This window comes from Myotis nattereri (assembly GCF_964212035.1).
Source record: "Myotis nattereri genome assembly, chromosome: 1".
Lineage (NCBI taxonomy): Eukaryota > Metazoa > Chordata > Mammalia > Chiroptera > Vespertilionidae > Myotis > Myotis nattereri.
The window spans coordinates 97303617-97318784 of record NC_138075.1 but is presented as its reverse complement, the minus strand read 5'-3'; positions in this window follow the sequence as shown (position 1 = coordinate 97318784).

Genomic DNA, 15168 nt, shown 5'->3' with positions numbered 1-15168 from the left:
TTTCACTGAAAGTTACCGTACTCAAACAAAACTAATAGCCACACTTTCTCCTAAGCTTGGAGTCCTTTCTTGGAAAAGAAAAATGGCCAGCAAAACAACAGCGCCCAAGCAGCAGACACCAGACCCAATCTTTCAGCAGCGCTGAGGAAGGTTCAGAGGGAACCTGAGCTGTACTCCCCGGGCCCCGCAGCCCATCACCATCCAGGATTTGCTCTAGGGGTTGTGAGGGAGATAGACAGGTCCCACTGACCCCGCTCAGGTACAGCCCCTCTGGCTCTGTCCCTGACATCTAGCCCTCACTCTGTAGCAACCAGAAAATGTGTTCTGTACAAATTTTGGTTTTGAAAAAGGGACAGGACTGATCTTCAATGAATCCTGAAAAGGGGACATTCTTAAGTTCCAAAAGAGGCATTTGTGTTAAATATTATGGATATGCTTCCCGAGTGTGAAGGTGATTGAACAAAGGCTTGGGAGCCCAGTGCTCATGGACAATTCTTTTGAGGTCTGGGGTCATGGTGCATGTGTCAGGAGGGATTTAAAGGCCTGGCATGGGACACACAGCTCCTTAATATTATCGTCAAAACCCAGCTAATGAAATGGGGAAACAACCAACCCAAAGAGACACACAAGCCCTCTGGCCTGCAGAGCCAACAGTGCAACTTGTTCAAACTCACTGCAGCATGATGGTGTTGGTGGACTGCGGGGACCCTTTGTCTTTTGGGGGACCTGAGCATCCATTCCTCTTCTTGAGGGCACATAGACCTAAGACAGGAGGCCATGGGTTTGCCCTCCTACTCTGGAGCCAAAAGCTGGGGGAATTGACGTTTTCTTTCTCTCCCGCACCTGGTAAGGGCAGAGGACTGGCAATGACCCAAGCTCAGCTAACCTGCTTCAGACTCATTCATGAGCAAGAATAAAGGAATGCTGCCAAGTCATTGAAGCAGGGACAGCTGGGGGGACAGGGTGCAAAGTCTGACCAGGCTGTTCTAGTTAATAAGATAGTTATGCATCTTTCTGCTTCTTGGTTCTTTGAACACCTGTGGATCCCGACCACTTCCAAGGAGCAACTATTTCCTGTGGCTTCTGTGAGCTCTGTTCCCTGATGTGTCCTACTCCCTATACTCCCTGACCATATCTTTCATTAAATCCCCCTTTGCTTGTGTCAATCAGAATCTTGTTCTGTGGCTGCCACTAAAGCCAGGCAGGGGCAGGGGCCATGGGTGTTGCATTGGTATTCTGCTGGATAAAAGGCACTTCTCTTTAGACTCAAGCTCTCCAAAGGGAGTAATTTAAAATAAACTATCCGAGACAGTGGTGTCTCACATATGACAGGTAAACAACCAGATGCAGAAAGGGGAAAGGTTTGAGGGCCTAATCTCTGAAAACAGCTCATTTTCTGGTGAATCATAATAATAGCAACAATATAACTAATATTTATTGAGCTCTCACCACATGCTGGGCTCTATTCTAAAAGCTCTACTTGCTATATATATATATATATATATATATATATATATATATATATATTGATTTCAGAGAGGAAGGGAGAGGGAGAAAGAGATAGAAACATCAATGATGAGAAAGAATCAATGATTGGCTGCCTCCTGCACACCCCACACTGGGGATTGAACCCGCAACCCAGGCATGTGCCCCTGACCAAATTCGAACCCAGGACTTTTCAGTCTGCAGGCTATCCACTGAGCCAAACAGGCTAGGACTCTCCTTGCTTTAACTCAATCCTTAAAACAACCAGCTAAGGACAATGACAATGAGTACTCCCACTACACAGATAAAAACAATGAGGCCCAGTGAGGTCCACACATGCCCCAAGGTCCCACAGCTGGTAAGTGACGGAACCAAAATTCAAACCCAGGCAGTCTGATCTAGATCTATTTGCTCAATCCTAACCATTGCCTCACACAGCCTTCAAAAGATGATAAACAAAAATTCACGGATATGACTTCAATATTGTTGGAAAACAAAGTACATTTTTATTTAGGTCGCTCTGATAGTGTTCTGTTTGGTTATTCATGCCCTCTTCCCTTTATCTGCTGCTTTTCTGATGTTTGGAATTTCTGATACTGCTTGTGGCCGCCTCTGCAGCTGGAGACAGCTGGAAGGGTAGAGATGAGAGTTGACCAACACCTCTGGGGCTCTAATTCCAGGCTACAATCCCACCTACAATGTCTCATTCCATCCTCACATGGGCAAGAACCCCATCTCACTAGTGAGGCAGCTGAAGTTCAGAGGAGATAAGAAACTTGCCTGATTTAAGTGTTGCAGTCAGACAGTCTGACTCCAGAGCCTTCTCTTCCTTCCACACTCAGAGGAAGCCTGAGAGTGGCTTTGAGTGGGAGGCCTGAGCTCTGTGCTGGCTTTCACTGCTGGCAGGGCTGCATTATGACTTTCGTGGGCCCTGGCATTTTTGCCTCTGTTGGCCTCCTATTCCATAAAAAAAAGTAATAATAATAAAGTAAAATTTGAGTTTATGATTGCATTGATATAAAGACAAATATATTAGTATTGCATATTAAAACATTTTCTTTGACCTAACAGTTCATTTGTTTCTTCTGACTTTAAAATAAATTAAAACATTGTTTCAGGCTCCTAAAGGTATTGTGGGCCAAGGCACTTCCTGATGAAGATGTCAGCCTTGGTTGCTGGTTGCATTTAGGGACCATTTGGGAGGTTACATTGTCTCCTTCCATTAAGACAAGCTTAATCCCAGAAACAGTGGAATTCCCAAAATACACTCCTTGGGAGCAATGAGTGGTGAGAATACAAAACAGAACCAACCCAAGCCTTGTAACTAGTATTCACTGCTTTGACGGAGCCTTTGATGATGCCTGAATAGAATGCGTATGCATATATGGGGCCCAAATTGCTGACAAATGGTCTGATAAGTAGGGTTGAATGCCATCACCCAGCCTTGGGGAAATTCGTTATCTCTCTAAGTCTGTTTTCTCATTTGTAAAATGACAGACATGATAAAAGCCTGGAACTCAGAAGGCTGCTGTGAGGACTACATGAAGGAATACGAACAGAGCTTAGCACAGTACCTGGTATATGGCCAACACCGGGCAAATGTTACCAAACTATTAGGACCACCATCGTCATTGTCCCTACTGCTCCACGGCCATTCCTCTGCTGCTGCTACTCATGAAGTCTAGAGAACAAAATGTTCTGATTTGGAACTTACCTGACCGACAACCCAAGGTCTGTTCCCCTACCTAAACCGTCTCAGGTGAAGAGTTAAGGTCCAAGTATAAATATCTGACCCCTGTGTTCTAAAATGATCAGTAGATGACAGCAGTGATAATAAAACACACAATCGAGAAAATAAAGAAAAGCCTGAACAGCAGAGCACTGACTAATGCAGCTATGGCAAAAGGAGAAAAGACTGTAGAAAACATTGCTCAGTATTCTATCAATGGGGGTACACATGCGCCCTAAACCAAGTCACAGAAACAAGAACCAGACACAACATAATGAGACTGCACCCCTACTGAGCACAGCTGAAGGGAAGCCACTTCAAATCCCCAGATTTAACAAAAAATTGTTATCAAGTAAAAAAGGAACATAAAAAACTTAGTCTGTTGTCATATATATTTGAAGTATTTGAAAACATACTAGTCAGGAGGAGCAACTCACTTTTAAAGACGTAATTTAAGAAATTGCAATAAGATATTTGAGAAGGAAACAGAAGTAAAAGGGGCATGAATTCTATCCTGGGCACTGCAAGGAAACTTTGAAAAAAAGTATTTATGTCCTATGGGGAGAAAGATAACCCTGAAGAGATGAAAGAGGCACTTACAGAGAAAGGGGACTAACAGATAAGGGAGGGAGAGATGGGCCGTGGGATAAAAGGGAAATGGGTCAATAAATAGCATAAGTAATCTAAGTGACAAAAAACATGCAAAGAGCATGTACACAAATTGTCTGTTGGGAGGCAGCCCTGTTCCCACAAGAAGGACGATGTAATCAGTGCTAAGCTAAGAATAAGTGGTGACTTAACTCTACCCAGAGGCCCTGTGCTCTGGCCCTCTCTTTTACACCTGAAACAGGAACGGTTCTTGGTTGTAAACAAAAGAAATGGGGTGAAATGTATAACACTTGAGCTGCCTGGCACTCTAGGCAATTAGAATAAAGTTGGAATAAAAAAACAGATGCAGAGCTGGCAGATACAGTAACATATTCTGTGGAAATGCTTTCTTTAAAGAGAAAATAGACTCTTTGACCCCCAAGGAAAAAAGAGTCAGCACATCCTAGTGTGAAACCTGAGCAGGAGGCAAGAGAGTTGAGCCCTGTCCCCATCCCCCTTACCTCTGCCCTACCCCCACTCTCCACCCTACCCCTGAAGGGAGAAGCTAGCAGTTCAGCCCTCAGGAGAGGGGGTCTCTCTCGGAGTATTTGCATTGTCTTGAGAGGGCCAAAGCTAATAGCACCCTTCTACTACTTGTCATTCTCACTCCAAGTGGACAAGAAGAATGTCCAGAGGAGTTGGTGGGAAAGAGGAAAAGAGAAAGATAACACCATTATACATGAGGGTAAGGCTCATTCACTCCTGCATTGTGCGTCCAGCCAGCTATCAAGAAATAAGTGGCATCACTGCCACCACCCTGGCCCTGGCTTTCATTTCTCCTGTACTATCATGAGTAGCCTTCTTAGAGGTCTTCTTTGAAACTACCCTTCCCACCTCACTCTCCCTACACCCCCAGTCATTCTACCACACTGCCTGCCACCAGAGTGATCTTTCCAGCGCTCATATCTGATCGCGTCATTTCCCACTGCCCTTTGCCTGTGGACCAAATCTGGCCTGCAAGTTAAGAATGGTTTTGCGGTTTGAAGGGTTATCTATATAATAAAAGCCTAAGCAAACTTTACAGCAGAAAGACCGGAACGACCAGTCGCTATGATGCGCACTGACCACCAGGGGGCAGATGCTCAATGCAGGAGCTGCCCCCTGGTGGTCAGTGCACTCCCACAGGGGGAGCTCCACTCAGCCAGAAGCTGGGCTCAGGGCTGGCAGAGCACAGCTGCCATGGCAGGAGCCTCTCCCGACTCTGCAGCAGCACCACCGAGTGGAGGCAGCAGGCGCAATGGGCCAGGATGAGCGCAAGCGGTGTGGCACCCAGCCCCAATTCGGGCTACTCCCTGGCCGCCTGCTGCTTGGCACACTGCTACATCCCCCAAGGGGTCCAGGAATGTAAGAGGGCGCAGGGCAGGCTGAGGAAACGCCACCCCCCGCCCCATCCAGTGCACAAATTTCTTGCACCGGGCCTCTAGTAAAAAAATAAAAAGGAATATATGACAGAGATGTATGTAGACTGCAAAATTTAATATACTTACTGTCTGGCCCTTTTCAGTGACCCTTTTCAGAAAGTTTGTCACTCCTTGTAATTGTGATAAAGAACAACAACAAAAACTGTAATCATATACAAGATCTTACATGATATTGTGACGCCTGCTTCTCAACTTCCTCCCCCATGTCTCTCCTTGCTCTTCACCCTCCAGTTACAGGGCCATACACAGCCCAGGAACATGCTAAGCCTTCTCCTGCGTTCGGTTTCCTTGTCTTGGAATGCTAGCTCCAGACAGATGCTAACTCATCTATCAAGCTTCATTCATAGACTCTATACTGTGTGAGACTTGTTCTTTCTTTATTCAGGAATTCGACCTTTAGAACCAAGTTGCTGTGTCCACCCCTCTCAACAGGGGTTTGTAACTGTGTCACTGAGTATCAGCTCACCTGGAAGCTCCCTGAGAATAGCCATGTCTTAGCATCCTTGCGGCCCAAGGCCTGGCATCTTGCTAGTAGCCAATAAATATTTACTGTATTTCATCTGTTGCATTTGTAACCAAAGATGAGTTCACCTCATGCATATCAATCTCAATTTCCTCATCTTTAAAAGAATTTTGAACCCAGTGATTTTGAAGCCTTTGTAACTCTAAAATGATATTACTCTCCAAGAAATAGATGTTTGAATGGAATGTGAACTAGAAAAAAATCCTTGCCTGTGTTTCCTCAAAGAATTTCAAAAAGCAGTGCTATCTCAAAGCTCAGGAGATTGTTTTCTTTATCTTCTGGTGAATCCAAGATAACCTAAGGGGATGAGAGTGCTTACTGTCCAGAGAAACGCAGTGGAAAGTAATCAGGATCCCACGTGGAAGCTTGGATATAAAGGGCAAGTAAATATTCAATTATTTTGGTGCTGAAAAATAGGTCACAGATTATCATCAAAATTGATTTCTCTATCTTTCCTTTCTTTCTAATATCATTGGCTAGTGACCAAAAGATAAAAGAAGGCAGGGGACCTGACAATTGAAACTCTTGTAAAGGTTTGATAAGAAAGAGGCAGGAATCGTAGTTTAACTTTTATAAAAAGTAACAAAGGGCAAGTTTTCTTACCATTCATGACCCCAAAATTAATCACTGTTCCCATGTTCCTGGGTATCTTACCAGAGGTACTTTATGTATGACTAGAGGCCTAGTGCATGAAATTCGTGCTTTGGGGGTTGGGAGGTGTCCCTCAGCCCAGCCTGCACCCTCTCTAATCTGGGACCCTTAGGGGATGTCCGACTGCCATTTTAGGCCCGATCCCACAGTCACAATCCGGGACTGCTGACTCCTAACTGCTAGCCTGCCTGCCTGCCTGCCTGATCACCCCCTCACTGCTCCCCTGCTGGCCCGATTGCCCCCAACTGCCCTCCCCTGCCAGCCTGGTCACCCCTAACTGCCCTCTTCTGCCAGCCTGGTCACTCCCAACTGCCCTCCTCTGCTGGCCTGTTTGCCCCCAACTGCCCTTCCTTGCCGGGCATCTTTTGGTGACCATCTCATGGCAGCCATCTTGTAACGATGTGGGGGCAACCATCTTGTGGCAGCCATCTTTGTGATGATGTTGTGGCAGCCATCTTGTGATGATGTCGCGGCGGCCATCTTGTGGTGACATCGCACAATGCCACCTAGGCTTTTATTATATAGGATAAGAACATAGATTAGCCCTGGCCAGTGTAGTTCAGTTGGCTGAGTGTCATCCCATGCACCAAGAGGTCACTGGTTAATTTCCCAGTCAGGGCACATGCCGGGTTGCAGGCTCAGTCCCCAGTTGGGAGGTGTGCAGGAGACACCCAATTAATGTTTCACTCTCTTTCTCCCTCTCCTTTCTTCTCCTATTATTGCTCTCTAAAATCAATGAAATCATATTGAAAAAGAAAACATATTGGAAAAGGGAGAATCAAGATGGCAGCATAAACTCTGGTACTTGCCACCTCCCACAACCACATTAAAATTACGACTAAAACCATCATTCAGAACCTCCTGAAATATGGCTGAATGGAAGTCCTACAACTAGAGAAGTAAAGAAGAAAGTACATAGAGACTGGTAGGAGGAGCAGAGACCCAAAATGGGTTGGTCCAACACCCATGTGTGGTGTTTTTTTAATCAAAAGGGATACCTACACTGTGGAGACCTCCCATGAGAAGCAAGGGGTCCCAGCCCCACACCAGACCCCTCAGGATTCCAGTACTGGGAAAAGAAGTCCCCATAACTTTGGGCTGTACAAACCAGCAGGGCTTGTGGCTGAGAAACACAGAGGCTGTTGGAGACCCAGGCAGTTCCTCTTAAAGGGCTGGTACATGGACTTACTTATACTAGCTCCCTCTGGGCTCCAGAGCTGGGGCAGAGGCTTTGGGAGATCCAGGGAGATACAGGGAGGAACTTGTGGCATTTGGACAGGAACTTGTTGGGCTGCTTTCTCCCAGACAGGGGTGCTCACGGGGGCCATTGTTCCTGTGCTGGGACCTCCCCATCACAGAGCTGACTGGCAGCCATAATTGACTTGTCATGGCTCAGGCTTCAGACTTCCCTAAAATCTCTCAAACAAGCAGCAGTTGGTGTCAGTGTGCCCCATAGCTATCAATTAGAGGCCCACGTCTTGGCACTAGCAGCAACCTGCCTTGCTTCACAGTGTGGCCTTGCCTGAGCACTTCCAAGCTGAACACAAGTAGCAACCATCTGCAGATCACTCTGTAGCTCCTGCTGGGTGGCCCCAAGCAATGGCTGACTTTGCACCTCCAAGGAGGCCCCACATCTGGTGCACTAAGTGGACAGCTTCAGATCATACCAGATTACAACTCCACAAGTGACACACTTTAGAGGCAGACTCAGTGAGCACCAAAGCCCCACTGAAGCAAGTCCTGCTCCATAGGGGTATATCCTGCACAGTAGCTCTTTCACTGTAGTTGCAGCTGGTCCTCACAGCCAACTGGCCTGGAGGTCAATTTCTCCTAGTGATGCCAACAGCAATCAAGGCTCAACTACAATAAGACTGTGCACACAGCCAACACAGGCGTGCACCTAGAGTTCCCAGTTCAGGTGACTGGGAAGGCTGAGCCACTGGGGCCTACAAGGCCACTCTAACAATTCCAGGAGACATAGAAGCTCTAATACATAGAAACAAACACAGGGAAGCAGCCAAAATGCAGAGACAAAGAAACATGTCACACAAGGAAGCAAAAAACACCCAATTAGAAGAGCAAAAAGAATCTAAAAATATGAAGATACTGTAAGGAGCCTCTGGGACAACTTCAAGCATACCAACATTTACATTCTGGGGGTGTCAGAAGGAGAAGAGAGAGAGCAAGATATTGAAAACCTATTTGAAGAAATAATGACAGAAAACTTCCCCTACCTGGTGAAAGAAATAGACTTACAAGTCCAGGAAGCACAGGTTCCCAAACAAGACGAACACAAAGAGGCCCACGCCAAGGCCCACATTATAATTAAAATGCCAAGGGTTAAAGACAAAGAGAGAATCTTAAAAGCATCAAGAGAAAAGCAATTGGTTACCTACAAGGGAGTGCCCATATGACTGTCAGCTGATTTCTCAATAGAAACTTTGCAGGCCAGAAGGAAGTGACAAGAAATATTCAAAATGATGACTAGCAAGAACCTACAACCAAGATTATTCTACCCAAAAAAACTATCATTTGGATTTGAAGATCAGATGAAGAGCTTCACAGACAAGAAAAAGCTAAAGGAGTTCATCACCACAAAACCAGTATTACATGAAATGTTCAAGGGTATTCTTTAAGAAGAGGAAGGAAGGAAGGAAGGAAGGAAGGAAGGAAGGAAGGAAGGAAGGAAGGAAAGAAGGAAGGAAGGAAAGAAGGAAGGAAGAAGAAGAAAAATATGTGAACAACAAAATGGCAATAAATACATATCTATCAACAAAAATCAAAATAAACAAACAAGGAATCTAATGAACAAAATAAACTGATGAATAAAATAGAACCAGAGAGGCATGGAAACATGGAACAGATTGAGTGTAAGAAGAAATCAACCAAAGATCTTATATGCATATATGCATTACCTATGGACATAAACAATAAAGTGGTGAAGGCCTGGGGCAGGGTGGGAACTAAGTGGAGGGGAGCAATGGGGGGAAAAGGGGAAGACATCTCTAATACTGTCAACACTAAGGATTTTACTAAATTAAATAAAAATAGCTAAAAAAAAAAGAAAAAGAAAAAAGAACATAGATTAGATACACACAATGGTAGTACTTTATTCACATCATTGGGTGCCTTGCTATGTTTGCCTAAAAGTATTTTCTAGTTTGAAAGACTGAATAATAATCCCCCAAAGATGTCAACATGCTAATTCCCAGAACCTGTAAACTTTACATGGCAAACAGGACTTCATAGATGTGATCAAATGAAGGATCTTGAGGAGAGATTATTCTGAGTTATCCAGGTGGACCCAATGTAATTACAAGGGTCCTTATAGGAGGGAGGCAGAGGAAGAGATATAATAATGGAATCAGAGGTCAGAAGGTCAAAGATAGGAAGATGCTATGCTGCTGTCTTTGAGGATGGAGAAAGAAGCTAAGAGCCGAGGCAAGTAGGTGGCCTCTAGAAGCTGGAAAAGGCAAAGAAATAAATTCTTCCCTAGAGCCCTTAGAAGCAGTAAGCACTGCCAACACCCTCGCGTTAGCCCCGTGGAAATGATTTTAGACTTCTATCCTCCAGATCTATAACATAAAGTTGTTTGAAGGCAAAAAATGTGTGGTCATTTGTTATTGCAACAATAGGAAAATAATACACGTAGGGACTATTCCGAAGTAGTACACACAGATCCATTCCATTCTCTTTGTTCTTTGGTATGAGTGAACCACCGTCTGTGAACATCTAGGTTGTTTTCTGTGTTTTGCCATAACAAGTAATGCTGCAAGAATGTCCCTGTACATAAATATGTGCACCTACCTGCGAGAACATTTATAGGAAAAAGAGAGTGCTGCATTAAACTTTAATAATTATTGCCAAAATTCCTTAAATGATATCTGTGTTCCAATAAAACTTTATTTGTTGAAATTTGAATTTCATATGATGTTCACATGTCACACAAAAAAGTACTTCTCTTGATTTTTCTCAATCATTTCAAAATGTAAAAATCTTTCTTAGCTCGAGGATTGTGTAAATCAGGTGGTAAGCCACATCTGGCTTACACACACAAACTTTCCAAAGCCCTGGTTGTTTAGTATTAGCTCATCTAGTTATAGACAGGGGCCAAGGTTCACCTATGTTCCCCTCTGAAAGTTTCGTTTAAAAAAAATGTGTCTTAGACTTATACAAAATATTTTTGAGAAAAAAGTTAAATAAATTTAATCAATTAATAAAAGTTACTTTGAAAAAATTTACAAATTAGTTTAAAAACTTTCAATGCATTAATTTCAAATGCAAAGGTTAATGTAGAATCCACTCTGACTCTACATGAAGTTCAGCAAAATTTTGTTATGTGAGATCATTATTTAGGTTATATAAGCTTATGAACCCCCAAACATCTACAGCTTTCTGCCTCTGCCAAACTAATAGAGCCCCACAGTGTGACGGGGCGGGAACGAGTGCTTTGGAGGAAAAGGAGGAGTAGAGATAGCCCCTTGTCTATCTTATTTTGTTAAAAACTCTCTCTAAACTGAATTACTTTAACACTTGGTGTCACAGTTCCTTGTTTTTTCCTGTTCCATAAAGCCTCTTGTTGCTATCTTAGCATTTGAAGAAGCAGTCACCTCCAATCTTTACTGACTGGCTTCTGCGGAGAAATCCCTTCCGATTCTGATGCTTTCTCAGAGTCTTTCTATGGATATGCCTACTCCACACTTCCTGCTCCCTCTTAGGAGGGAATTCTTAGATTGTCTGTCTTCTCTCCATCCTGCAAAGCCAGGCCTGGCACTGACAGCCTCCTGTTTGCTTTCTCAGGGTACTGATGCTGAATGTACAAGTTTGTGTGCTTGCTCCTTGTCCTACTTCCTTGGCTTCTGCAAAGGCTCACACTCATCAGCCTCAGGGATGCACAGAGCATCAGCCATGGGTGAGGGGGTGTGGGGGCAGTTGAGTGCAGCATTGGGGGGTGCCTGTGGGCCAATTGGGGCTATTCAGAAGCAAGGTGCTCCCTGTGCTTCGTGGGTGGGCTTCTTGATAGAGTCCACACAGCAGTTAGTAGAAACCCATCCCTTTGATGTCTTGTGAGAGGCCTGCTCTGTCTCCCCCGTGATGCAGCACTTTCAATGTTCTGAATAAGAAGAGAAAGAAGTGGGTGATGTCCCATTCAGCTTGGGCAGCCAGGCATTCACTCACATGCTCTCGCTTTCCTCTGTGAGCAATTGAGGGTGACCAGGGCTCTCTTGGCTGAGCTGCCTTGGTGAGGTGTGATACTGTAAAGTGAAACTATTCTGTCTCACCTTCTTCAGTGCATCCAATCTCAGATTTTATTTTGCTCCAACAGTGTGCACGAACTTCCCCACTGGACTTTCAGATTTCCACGAAGGCACTCTCTTCCGTGGGTGATTGTCAAAACCAGGGTCTTCAAGGAGGAAGATGGCAGAAAACTCCTGCTCTGTCATTTTGATAGCATCATTCTCCTGAGAGTTTAAGAACACCTGTTGCTTTTCTTTGGCTGTGATTGTCTGATCCAATTCACATGAAAGCTCAGGAGAACAATGTCTAGATTTTGTTCTGTCTTGTTTTTACTAGTACTTCAACCAAACAAATCATCTTTGGGGACTATTTGGTGATATGACACCTCAAAGCTTCAGCCTGTCACTGTCCTTCCTTGAACTAGAGAAGCATAGAGCATTGGAAACCAGGATCACCTCCTTATAGGAATATCATGGGAGTGTGCTCTTTGGGGCAGGTTCTCTTTTCCAGGTTGAAGCCTCAGAGAATTCGTTAAAATCCCTCACTCAATCCTCCCTGCCAAAGCTCACCAGCCCTGCACTAGCTGAGCTCTTTGCACAAATATTTTCATGGCTTCACTAAAGGAAGAAAATATGCCCCATGAATTCAAAATGGAAAAGGATTGGCTTTTTAAAATCTTGTCTCTTGCTGACTTAGATGTTAGAGTGGACTGCAAAATAAATATAAATTTGAAGTTGTGTTCTTTAAAAAAACATTTCTGGGATATGTAAAAATAGTATAATAGATATAGAGGTATCTAAGAAGAATTAGCTAATTCACCTCTGCTTCATGATCAGAAAAGTAAGGCTTAGGGAGGAAGGTTAAGTGACTTGTTGAAGGGCATATTCTTACTTAATGACAAATTATATTTTATATATATGCAAATACATACACGCAATTCTTGCATAAGTATATATATATTTATATCTATCCTATAAAATAATAGACAAACATGGTAATTAACCATACCTCTGACACGCTTCCCATTGGCTAATCAGGGTGATATGCAAATTAGCTGCCAACCAAGATGGCGGCCGGCAGCCAGGCAGCTGAAGCGAACAGGAGGCTTGCTTGCTCCAGTGAAGGAGGAACCCAAGGTTCCCTGCCTGCCGCTGCTGGGCTCTGAGCTTGCACTCTAAGAAACAATGTTGCAATTATAGAAGCTAAACAATCCCCATGCTTTCAGCCAGCTGGCCGAGCTGGAGTTGCAACAGTATTTCAATTATAGAAGCCAAACAAAGCCAGATACCTGCTTTCAGAAGCTGAGGTCTCAGAGCTGGAGCGGAGCCTCAGAGCTAAAGCCAGCTCTCAGTTCCAGTGACAGCCATAGAAGGTAAATAAAACCCAGCAAAAAAAGAAAAAAAAAAAGAGAGAAAATGGCGACCAGCAAGAAGGTAGGGAGGGAGAGAGTGTGAGAGCACAAGGAAGTGATAGAGGAGTGTGTGGACGCCTGTGGTGTGTGTGTATGAGCTAGGGACAGTTAGATTCTGCAGGTCTTCTAAGGGGCTGCTAAACCAGGCAGTCGTAGGCGGCGGAGTCCCGCTCCCTGCGCAGACACTCCTGGGCAGCCAGCACAGGCACGGCGACCACGCCATCTTGGGAAACAGAGCTGCTTGAGACTAGGATCCTGGCCTCAGCACCACCCAGTCTGATCTCAGATGCAAACCAGGACCCTGCAGCCACTGGGGACAGAGACCTGTGACCACAGATACAGACCTGCGGACACCAAAAGTTCAGAAATCCCCGCGACAGATCCGTGAGTAACAGAGCCCATCCCACTATCCCGCAGGCTTGCGGGCAGCGCCAGAGTAACTAACTAATAGACCCACCCCTTGCTGGGGCCTCAGCGCTCCAGGAACTTTAGCCTGGAAGTGTGCAAGCACCTTGGAACTGATCCTACGCGCACTGCCAGCTTGTGAGCCCTGGGTTGGGAGCAAACACATGAACCCCAGGAACTGAGCCTACGCACACTGCCGGCTTCTGAGCCCTGGGCTGGGAGCAATCGCACAAACACCAGGAATTTGTCCCATGTATCACAGGCCCAGGGACCCCGATTCTCTGGGCAGGAGGCAGCACCAAGCACCAGTGACTTGACTGTGTTTCTTTTCACCTGCGCCTGAGATCCTGATTTCCTATGCATTCATACTAAGAGCCAGTGACTCCAATTCCTGGTGCAAGGGCACACAGCGACCCTGATTTTCAAGGCAAGGTCGCGCGAAGCAACAGAGACTCTGATACTGGATTCTGGGGAACTCTGACTCCAGGCGCACGCTAGGGGGCTCTGGTTTTCAACACGCTCCAGGGGGGTCTCTGGTTCAGCCCAGTGCAGGCGGGGTCCCTGCTTCTAAGGGCGCATACGAGGCCATATTGAGCGCTGACAACACTGACTCTGAGCGAGCCTGGTTCCCACCAACCCACAACAACCACACATCTTAGTGTCAGAGCTCTTCAGTGACACTAGGGTGGTGGGAGGCTCCCACTGAACACGGCCCAGGCCCACACAACTCAACGTTTGAACCATCAGGAGATAATCAGAATGAAGAGACGAAACAACACCCAGAGGAAAGACAATGAGGAGTCACCAAGAAAGGACATTAATGAAGTTGAAGCATGCAACATGACAGAAAAAGAATTCAGAATAATGGTTGTACAATTCATTCACCGGATGGATGAGAAAATCAACAACCTATGCAAGAATCAGGAAGAAATGAAAAGTGATATAGCTACAATCAAAAACACCATGGAAAGTTTCAACAGCAGACTAGAAGAAGCAGAGGACTGAATTAGTGAATTAGAAGATAAGGCAGAGAAACAAGCGCAATCTGAACAGCAACTGGAGAAAAAAATTAAAAAGCAGGAGGAGAGCCTAAGGGAGCTTCGGGACAACATGAAATGAAGTAACATACGCATAATAGGGCTGCAAAAAGGACAAGAAGAGCAGCAAGGATTAGAAAATCTATTTGAAGAAATAATGTCAGAAAACTTCCCAGATATGGGGAAGAAAAAAGTTACACAAGTACAGAGAGTCCCAGGCAAGATGAACCCCAAAAGAACCACACCAAGACACGTCATAATAACGATGGCAAATGTACAAGACAAAGACAGAATCTTAAAGGCTGCAAGAGAGAAACAGAGAGTTACCTACAAAGGATCCCCCATCAGATTATCAAATGATTTCTCAACAGAAACACATCAGGCCAGAAAAGAATGGACAGAAATTTACAAAGTGATGCAAAGCAAAGGGCTGAATCCAAGAATACTCTATCCAGCAAGGCTATCATTCAAAATTGAAGGGGAAATAAGAAGCTTCACAGACAAAAAAAAGGCTAAGGGAGTTTATCACCACCAAGCCAGCAATGCAGGAAATGCTAAAGGGACTGGTGTAAAAAGAAGAACTAAAAAGCCCAGAAAGAAAACAGCCACACAAAAAAATA